Source organism: Eptatretus burgeri, chromosome 5 (assembly GCF_056783735.1).
Source record: "Eptatretus burgeri isolate ZD-2024b chromosome 5, Ebu_testis_v1, whole genome shotgun sequence".
NCBI lineage: Eukaryota > Metazoa > Chordata > Myxini > Myxiniformes > Myxinidae > Eptatretus > Eptatretus burgeri.
Genome location: NC_140965.1, coordinates 79534346 through 79542908, shown reverse-complemented (window position 1 = coordinate 79542908; position 8563 = coordinate 79534346). Strand labels below are relative to the sequence as shown.

The following is an 8563-nucleotide window of genomic DNA, read 5'->3' as shown; positions in this document are numbered from 1 at the left end:
CTACCTGTCTCCCTCCCACCTATCGCCTTTGCCTGTCACTGTACATACCCACTCCCTTAATTTGTCAAACCCCAATTTAGCCCCAACTTATTTTTTTGTTGTTTTTATTTTTATTTCCCCACTATAAATCGTCCCCTAACCCCCTTTATCGTCCTTGTTCGGCTAACCTATCCTGTCACCTAGCCTACTCCCAACCCCTACGTTCCCTTCCCGGAGGGGAACAAGGGAGAGCTAACGTCCTGTGTCGAGGCCCAACGAAGCCTCAGAATGGCCTCCCCAGAGTTCGGCGATCTAACCCAAAGTGGGTCCAGCGGCCCACAACGAGAGCGAGGGGATGGATGGTGCGGAGGGGTACATCTCCTAATCTACCCTATCCATTTAACTGTTAAACTACCCCGGGGCTTTCAACAAGCGCCTCTCGCTTAAACTATTGGTTCTATAAACCCAGATTCCCGTCGCCTGTGTTGGTGTCCTCACAATTTCGGGCCTCGCCCCCCAATTTTCTCTCCGTGCCCTCACACGGTCTCATGGCTGGGACACGTGGCTCCCTTTGGCAGGCACGACCCTCTGCCGATTCTTCCGCTATGGCACCCCCGGGCACTACACTGCCTCCGAGCCTACCAGCTCCCTAACACCGGGGAGTGTCCCCCATGGCACCTCCCCTGAAACGCACACGTGGCAGGCTGGCTTCCCAGGCCCCTTTCCGAGGGTCACCCTTGCCCACAACACTGCCCACGCGGCTAATGGCGCCCCGGGCCTCCGCACCAAGCAGACGCACCCGTGCCCACTACGCTATCCCGGCCCCCCATGGGCCCTTGGCCTACCGCGGCCGACTAGCCTGGTGCCCGGGGTACCCACTCAGCGATACTCACCTTTCGCAGCCACGCTCCCAAGCCCGTCAACAGGGCTCCTGCACCCCTCCAAATGGGTTTCGAGCCTACATTCCCACCAACAGCAAAACGACCTCCATTTTTCAATTTGACTAACCCCCTAACTCACTTTATACTGACCCCGGGGTCCCTTGGGCGGGAGTCACTCCTCCCCCCAATCACTCATCGCACCATGCATTCCCCATTCACTCCATACACACAGACCCGCTGGCCTCACTCACTCATCATGTACTCACCTCACAACTCTTCAACACACACACCGCTGAACTCTGCCATCCTCCTAACTACATCCCCTAACTAACTCGTGCTCCCACGTCATCCCTTAAACTACAGCACGTTCCCTTTTAACCTACGTAGCTAAACTACGTCCCCTCTACACATCCACAAGTCTGTCCATGTCCTCAAATAATCCCATTTTATTTCCCAACCTAAATCTCGCTACAATCCCTCTAACTAATCCATTCCACGGACTCCATGAGGACTTACCCCTGCCCCATGAAGTCGGTCTAACTAAGCTAACCCTTCCCCCTAACTAGTTTCCATCCTGTGCCCCGGTAAGGGGGTCTTCCACCCCTTGCCCAGGAATCCTGTGCACCCGAAAGTGAGGCTTGTTTTTTTTTATTTTATTTTTTTTCATGCGCATCACCAGCGCGGCAACTCGCGCACTTTGCACCTGCCCGTGACGTCATGCAGCTGCACGTGTTCCTCGTCCCTCCTTAGACGGTACCATCCGGCAGAGATACCCCTCCTGCCGGATTCCAACCCCACGTGCAGCCATGGCGTCACCGTGCGCATAAAAAAAACACAAGCCCCACGTCTCGAGGGGTTCCCCACGCGAACACATGTGCTTTGCCCGTTGGAGCTTAACACACACGATCGCGTGGAGAACCCGTCCAGTCCAAATCCATTTACCTGCCTAAACTTTGTCCGTCCGCGGGATCGGCAAATCCACCGCTGGCGTTTCCGGACCGGGACTTCACTCTCGCAAGCGAGCACGCGGTGGTCTCGTGCGTTGCACAGCACGAACCGCGTGCTCACTGCTGGGTGAACCCGGCACGGTCCCCGAAACAACTACAGCCGCTACTCGGCTTTCCTTCCTCCCATGTCGCCATCGTCGCCATTCGACCCACGCACTCCCGCGTGTTCCGACGCTCACACTCCACACCATTAAACTCACACCAGGAGACGCGGCTGCGTGCTCCCGCATGCCAACCGACATCTCCCTTACATACCGCTCTCTCACACACACGGTCTCCCTTGCACACAGCGACCTTGCACACAGCCGTTCACTCACGCGTGCCTCACTACTCACACAAACCATACTACTTACACACGCGGGGGCACTCACCCGCGGTGCCTCATCCACACACGCGGGGGCACTCATCCACGGTGCCTCATCCACACACGCGGGGGCACTCAACCGCTGTTCCTCATCCACACACGCGGGGGCACTCACCCGCGGTTCCTCATCCACACACGCGGGGGCACTCATCCGCGGTGCCTCATCCACACACGCGGGGGCACTCATCCGCGGTGCCTCATCCACACACCGTGCCTCACTCACACACGCGGGGGCACTCACCCGCGGTGCCTCATCCACACACCGTCCCTCACTCACACACGCGGGGGCACTCAACCACGGTGTCTCACTCATACACGGCGTGCTGAGAAGCACGTACTCCGGCACAATCGCCACCACACCACTCATACACGGGGTCGCTTCCACACACGGGGACGCACTCACACCTTGCACCACACACACAGGGACAACCACACTGGGGATTCGTGTCCCCACAAGGGTCTCCGGGACCTCTATACCCCCCAAGCTCTCCGTGCACCTGTCCACAGCACTCGTCCCCTCAACCTCGCAAAACACGACCGAACCCACCTGGTCGTGACTCGCCTCAAGGGGGCATACTCCCTCCCCTCGTTCCTGGAGGAGGCCATCCAGGTGCTCGCACTGGGTCCCTACACGCTCCGCGAGCTCAACCTCACTATCCTCCACTACCTCCGTGTGTGTGTGCGCGTCACTTACCCCGTCTTCATCGTGCTGTCTTCCCTCTATTTTTTCTGTCTCCCGTGTCTCTACCAACTCTTCACCCTTTACCTCCCTTGTCTCAACTATTATTTCCGTTGTCGTCACCTCGTGTCTCGTCTCGCACGTTTTGGTCTCCCCATTTAATTTTTCCTTTTTGGTCACCGTCGATTCCTCTGTCACGACCCTCGCCCAACACGCCCCCCCGAATTATTTTTTACCCGCCTCCACCGCGGGCCTGTCAGCCGTTGCACCCCCTTCCAGCTCGTTTGCTCCCACACGTGGAGTCGCCATTCCCAGCTCCCTGGTCACGGCCTTCATGCCCGCCTGCAGGCATCGGCCCATGTTCTGCGTCTCACCCCGCAGCTTTTTCGTTTCTTCCTTCATTTGCTGTGTACTCGCATCGATCTTTTCGTTCATGCTTTTTATTTTGTTTAAAAATTCAGTTGTGTTTGCATCCATGTTTTCGATTATTTGTTGTGTATGTTCGCTGTCATTTCCGCCAGCATGGCGCATAGCTGGGCCATGTCGGGTGCGCTTGAGTGAGCAGTTTCGGCAGGGGTTGGGGAAGGGTTTTGGTGGACAGGGGGAGGGAGGTCTCATACACCGCGGCCGCTGCCGCACCCATTTCGGGCTCTGGGTTCAGTTGGACGAGTTCATGTTCCTGCACGGGCATTCCATCCTGGGCCATGGATCCTACACATTCTACATCCATTTCTAATACCCCCGGCTCCCGCTCGCCTTGAGACGCCATCTTGCTTCTCGTGAAGGGTTAATTTAGCTTGCTCGTAATTTGGAGGGAATCGGGGGTCGCTTCTCTCACCCCTGGACCGATTCCCGTGAATTTAATTGGAGACAGGAGAGCCCGTTTTCATGTTCTCCGATACCAGTGCCGCGAGGAGGGCGATGGATTTGTATCGCACGACCTGACACCAGTGTTAGGCTTCGCGCCCGCCGGCGTGCTGACGGCCACGTAACTCGAATCGCGGCACGTCGCCCACCGGACGGACAATCCAGTCGTGACCCTCTCGGACTAACGCCGGGAACCAGTCACGGGTGGACCTTTCGGTCTCACCGCGATCGAGCCAATCAGCCCCCGCGTGGGATAGGGTTGCTCGCCAAATTCGACCTACCTAAGTACCCACATGGAGGATAGACCGGGCGATCGCATCTCGCCGCAGGTCGACTTCGGACACGGGCCACTTAAGCGACCCGTTCCGTACTATCGGGATAACCGAGCGGTGTTATCGTCGGCCTCGACGGTTCGATTAATTATCGGGCGTATTCAGCCCACTACCAACCCTTTACGTGGAGCAAGATGAGGATTCAATGAAAGAAATGACGAAGCGAAGCGGGAAACAGTTCAACACAAAGCACATTTATTCGCGATGAACGGAAAGCGCACATATACAATTCCACCAAAAGCACATAGAAAAGGAAAAGAAACACAATGCAATTTTACACAAAAAGCAAATGCGACAATGCAGATCTAATACCGACTACGCGAGCACACGGCAACACTTATACAATTTTACTTCACAGACGGCGCCGACAACACATATCCAAAACCAAGAAAAAGAACACCCTCAAGGATGAGGCGGGCCTGAGGCCGAGACCGGGTCGGGCCTACCCGTCTGGTGATGAGACGCGGAGCGGCGATGGTGCCTCAACTCCGCGGGCCTCGCGGGCAGTGTCTGGTAGGGGGTGGGAAAGGGGCCCCCTTGGTCGCACTATCTCAGCGCGGGGGGAAACAGGAGGGGGTTGCTGATGCTCGGGGGAAAGGAGGATTTCTACTCTGCCTCGAGTCCCGTGACGAGCGTCTCCACCTCGGCCAGGTCGCGCCGTCGGCCTCCCTGATGTGCAGCTCCCGGCACGACGCGAGCACCCCCTCGTCTGCCCTCGCCGCCTCTCCACAGCTCCGTCCTCTTTGCTCCGACTCCAACGCACACGACGACGACGATGACGACCAACTCCTTCTTGCTTCTTCTTCCCAACTCCACCAGCTGCGAAGTCTTAACTCCCTCGACTTGACGAACGCGGCCGCTTATATAAGCCCCGTGGCTTCGCTTTTGACCCCCTGCCTTCGACCTTTCACCTCGCTCCCCATTGGCCCGAGAAAAAGTGGGCGTGAATGCATTTTGATCCATAAATTTGCATATAGCGAACGCCCTCCAACGCCCTGGAGGCGGGGCCAAATCGCCCCTCGCTCACCGATTGGACGGAACAAAAGTGGGCGTGTGTCGTTTATGATCCGTTTTTGAAGCGGAAAATCCGTGGTTTTGTACACGCTGTTCGGCGCGCGCCCTGCACGAGTCCAACACCGGTACCCACAAGCGGCGCAAGAACGGTGGCGATGCGACGGTTGCGAGGTGTGACGTGAAGCGGCGCCGCGGTGGGTGGTTGATGTTGTGGTTGGTGGTGGTAACAATGGCGGTTGGTCCAAAATAAAGATAGTAAAAGAAAAACGGCTATCCTGAAGAGTCGCAGCACGCATGAATGACATTTATTCCCACTAGACAACGGGTTTGGGCCTAACTACACATATACTTACCGAGATATCTCACCTAAGGGACCTGAATGATGGTTTTGCGAATTTGGTAACCACAACAATATATATATATATATATATATATACATATATATATATATATATATATATATATATATATATATATATATATATATATATATATATATATATGTTGTTGTTGTTCATCTTTCGGCTGCTCCCGTTAGGGGTCGCCACAGCGGATCATCCGTTATGATCCGCATACTGATTTGGCACAGGTTTTACGCCGGATACCCTTCCTGACGCAACCCTGGTCGCCTCTTACGACACAGGGATCAGGATTTGGGTTTCGCCATGATTCCAGGCTGCTCTGCACCCTGCCCAGTGCAGAGCCCCCGTCCTCAAGCGATCCTCCAACCCAAGCCTCCGAGTAGCCGGATTACAGGCGCACGCCACTACGCCCGGATATATATATATATATATATATATATATATATATATATATATATATATATATATATATATATATATATATATATATATATATATATATATATATGGTGTCCCCAAAAAATATACAACTTTTAAAATGCTTCGTTTGATCCTAAAAAAGCAGTACTTTTGTCACTGATGCTTCATTTGTTGTTGCAGAGACCCTGACGTTTATTTTGATACCAAACAAGCACCAGAAAAATGCCAAGACTGACTGTACAACAATGGACGAAAATTGTTGAACTTTGGCACCAGACGAAAAGTGTCATACAGGTGCAACGTCTTTACTCGAGACATTTCGGTATCCACTTGCACCATGCACCAAACTGTCGGACAATAAAATGCACCATCGCAAAGTTTACCAATGTGGGAACCATCAGTGACCTTCACAAGGGTCACAGTCATCGGAAGAGGACAGGTCGTAGTGAAGAAAATGTGGAAATGGTGAGACAGGCGGTAGTTCAGAGTCCAAAAAAATTGATTCGACGACTTTCTGCCGAGACAAACATTCATAAGAGAACCGTTCAGAGGATCCTTCGCCAAGACATTCATGCCTTTCCAGACAAAATTCAAACGGAAACGTTGCTTACTGATCAACAGAAACGCAAACGACTAGACTTTGCAAATTGGTTCTCAGGAAAGTTGGAGGAAGATGCAGACTTCCTCAAAAAAAACTTCACATGACGGACGAATGCCATGCTCACTTGTCCGGGGAGGTAAACAAGCAAAACTTTCGGTGCTGGGGAACTGAAAATCCTGGTAATGCATCAACTGAACTGGTGCCTCGATCTGTTCTCAAAGTCACCATGTGGGTGGCGATTGGTTGGTATGGGATAATTAGTCCATACTTCTTTGAAGATGACCAGGGACGCACTTGCACGGTAAACCAGAGGAACTATCGCGAAATGATTGAGGAATTCTATCTGCCTGAGCTACGTAGTCAGGCCTGTAGGAGAAACAACCTGATCCAGATGAGAACCCAGTGGTTCCAGCAGGATGTGCCATCGCCCCATACAGCCAGGGAAACAAGGCGTTTTCTCAACCAACATTTTGAGGGCCACTTTGAGTGGCCACCATATTCCCCTGACCTGACTCCTCCAGACTTCTTCTTGTGGGGGTATCTCAAGGACAGGATCTATGGAAACCCTAGGCCTCAGACTCTTGATCAGCTGAAGGAAAACATCCACCGAGAAATCCAGAACATTCCTCAGGAAACGTTTCCCAAAGTGATGGAGAACATGATAACGCGTTTGCAGGCAGTGATCGGACAATGTGGAGCCTACGTCAAACATGTGGTCTAAAAGAAAACGACGATTCTATACCAAAATTTAAGTTTTGGTGGCAATTTTGACATTGGTACAATAAACTTCAACCTTTCAGCTTTCTATCCAGCCATATATCTATTTAAAAAATATGTTATGACCATCCTCTTTGCAGATGAAAAGTTGTATATTTTTTTGGGACACCCTGCATTCATATATATATATATATATATATATATATATATATATATATATATATATATATATATATATATATATATATATATGTACACACACACACACACACACACACACACACACACACACACACACACACACACACACACACACACACACACACACACACACACACATATGTCAGGTGCAAGGAAATGAAGGTTTTGGCTATGATAATTACAAATTAAATATGCTTAAATAATTAAATATCCTTTAAAAAGTGCCAATTTGGAAGAGCAAAAGGTAAACTGTATAAAATGTATAAAATGTACATGAGCCGGCCATGGTGCAAGGCAATGCGCGCTGCACAGCACAAAGCGGCTGAAGGAAAAGGGAAAGCCAATGCTGAGAACATGGTCCACACCAATCAGACAAGCACAAACCGCTGCACGGCAGAGCGAAGCGGCATACCAGGCTTGCGGCAGCACAGGGAAGCTTTGGCTGCTGCTGCGAGGAACTGTCTGGAGCGTGATGGCTGCAGATGTAGCGATGAAGTCGTGCTGGTATGAAACCTGGGAAAGAAGGGAGAGCGGGCGGGGGAAGCAGGGAGGGGGCATTGATGAGGAGAGGCAGTAAAGGAAAGGGAGGGAGCGACTTTTTAGGAACATAGGAAAATGACTGGGAAATGCCAATGAAGGGACATATTGACAGGTGCAAGAAGGGTGAACAACATGGATGTGTGTAGGTAGTGTAGAAAAAAAATTTTTTTAGATGTAATCAAGGAATATTGATGTGTGTGAAAGATATCTGGAACGTGATTTTACAAAGTGGAACGACAGTTGAAAATAAATAAATAAATAAATAAATAAATAAAAATAAATAAATACTTCAAAGAGTCAAAAACGATGACGCTGGAAATCCGGACAATCGATCTCTTTCAACCTTTGTCAATGTAGTAAATAAAAGCGATCACGATGTCCGTTTCATTGGGATCGAGCGAGTGTTGCCGAGTAAGGGGGTTTCGTGGCTCATGGGTGTCTGCAGCAGGGTTATCTCGACGAGGGGTCTCCGGAATTCTATCAACCTATCAATGTGGAGACTGGAGAGCCCTCCTCCTAGCTCGGTGCTCGACTACCACCCGATGTGTCATTTATGGCTTTATGAGCTACAACCAGGCAGAATTACAACGGCAGACTAA

The 8563-nt window shown here is 51.5% G+C and overlaps 1 protein-coding gene across 1 annotated transcript in view; it reads right to left on the bottom strand.

Moving 5' to 3' along the window:
* Positions 1-7951, bottom strand: part of LOC147026778 (PH and SEC7 domain-containing protein 1-like) — a 411551-nt gene extending 403600 nt beyond the window's left edge. The window contains exon 1 of the mRNA XM_085882586.1: positions 7837-7951. The gene's annotated coding sequence lies outside the window, so the exon portion shown is untranslated. The remainder of the gene's footprint in view (positions 1-7836) is intronic.
* Between the last annotated feature and the right edge of the window lie 612 nt (positions 7952-8563).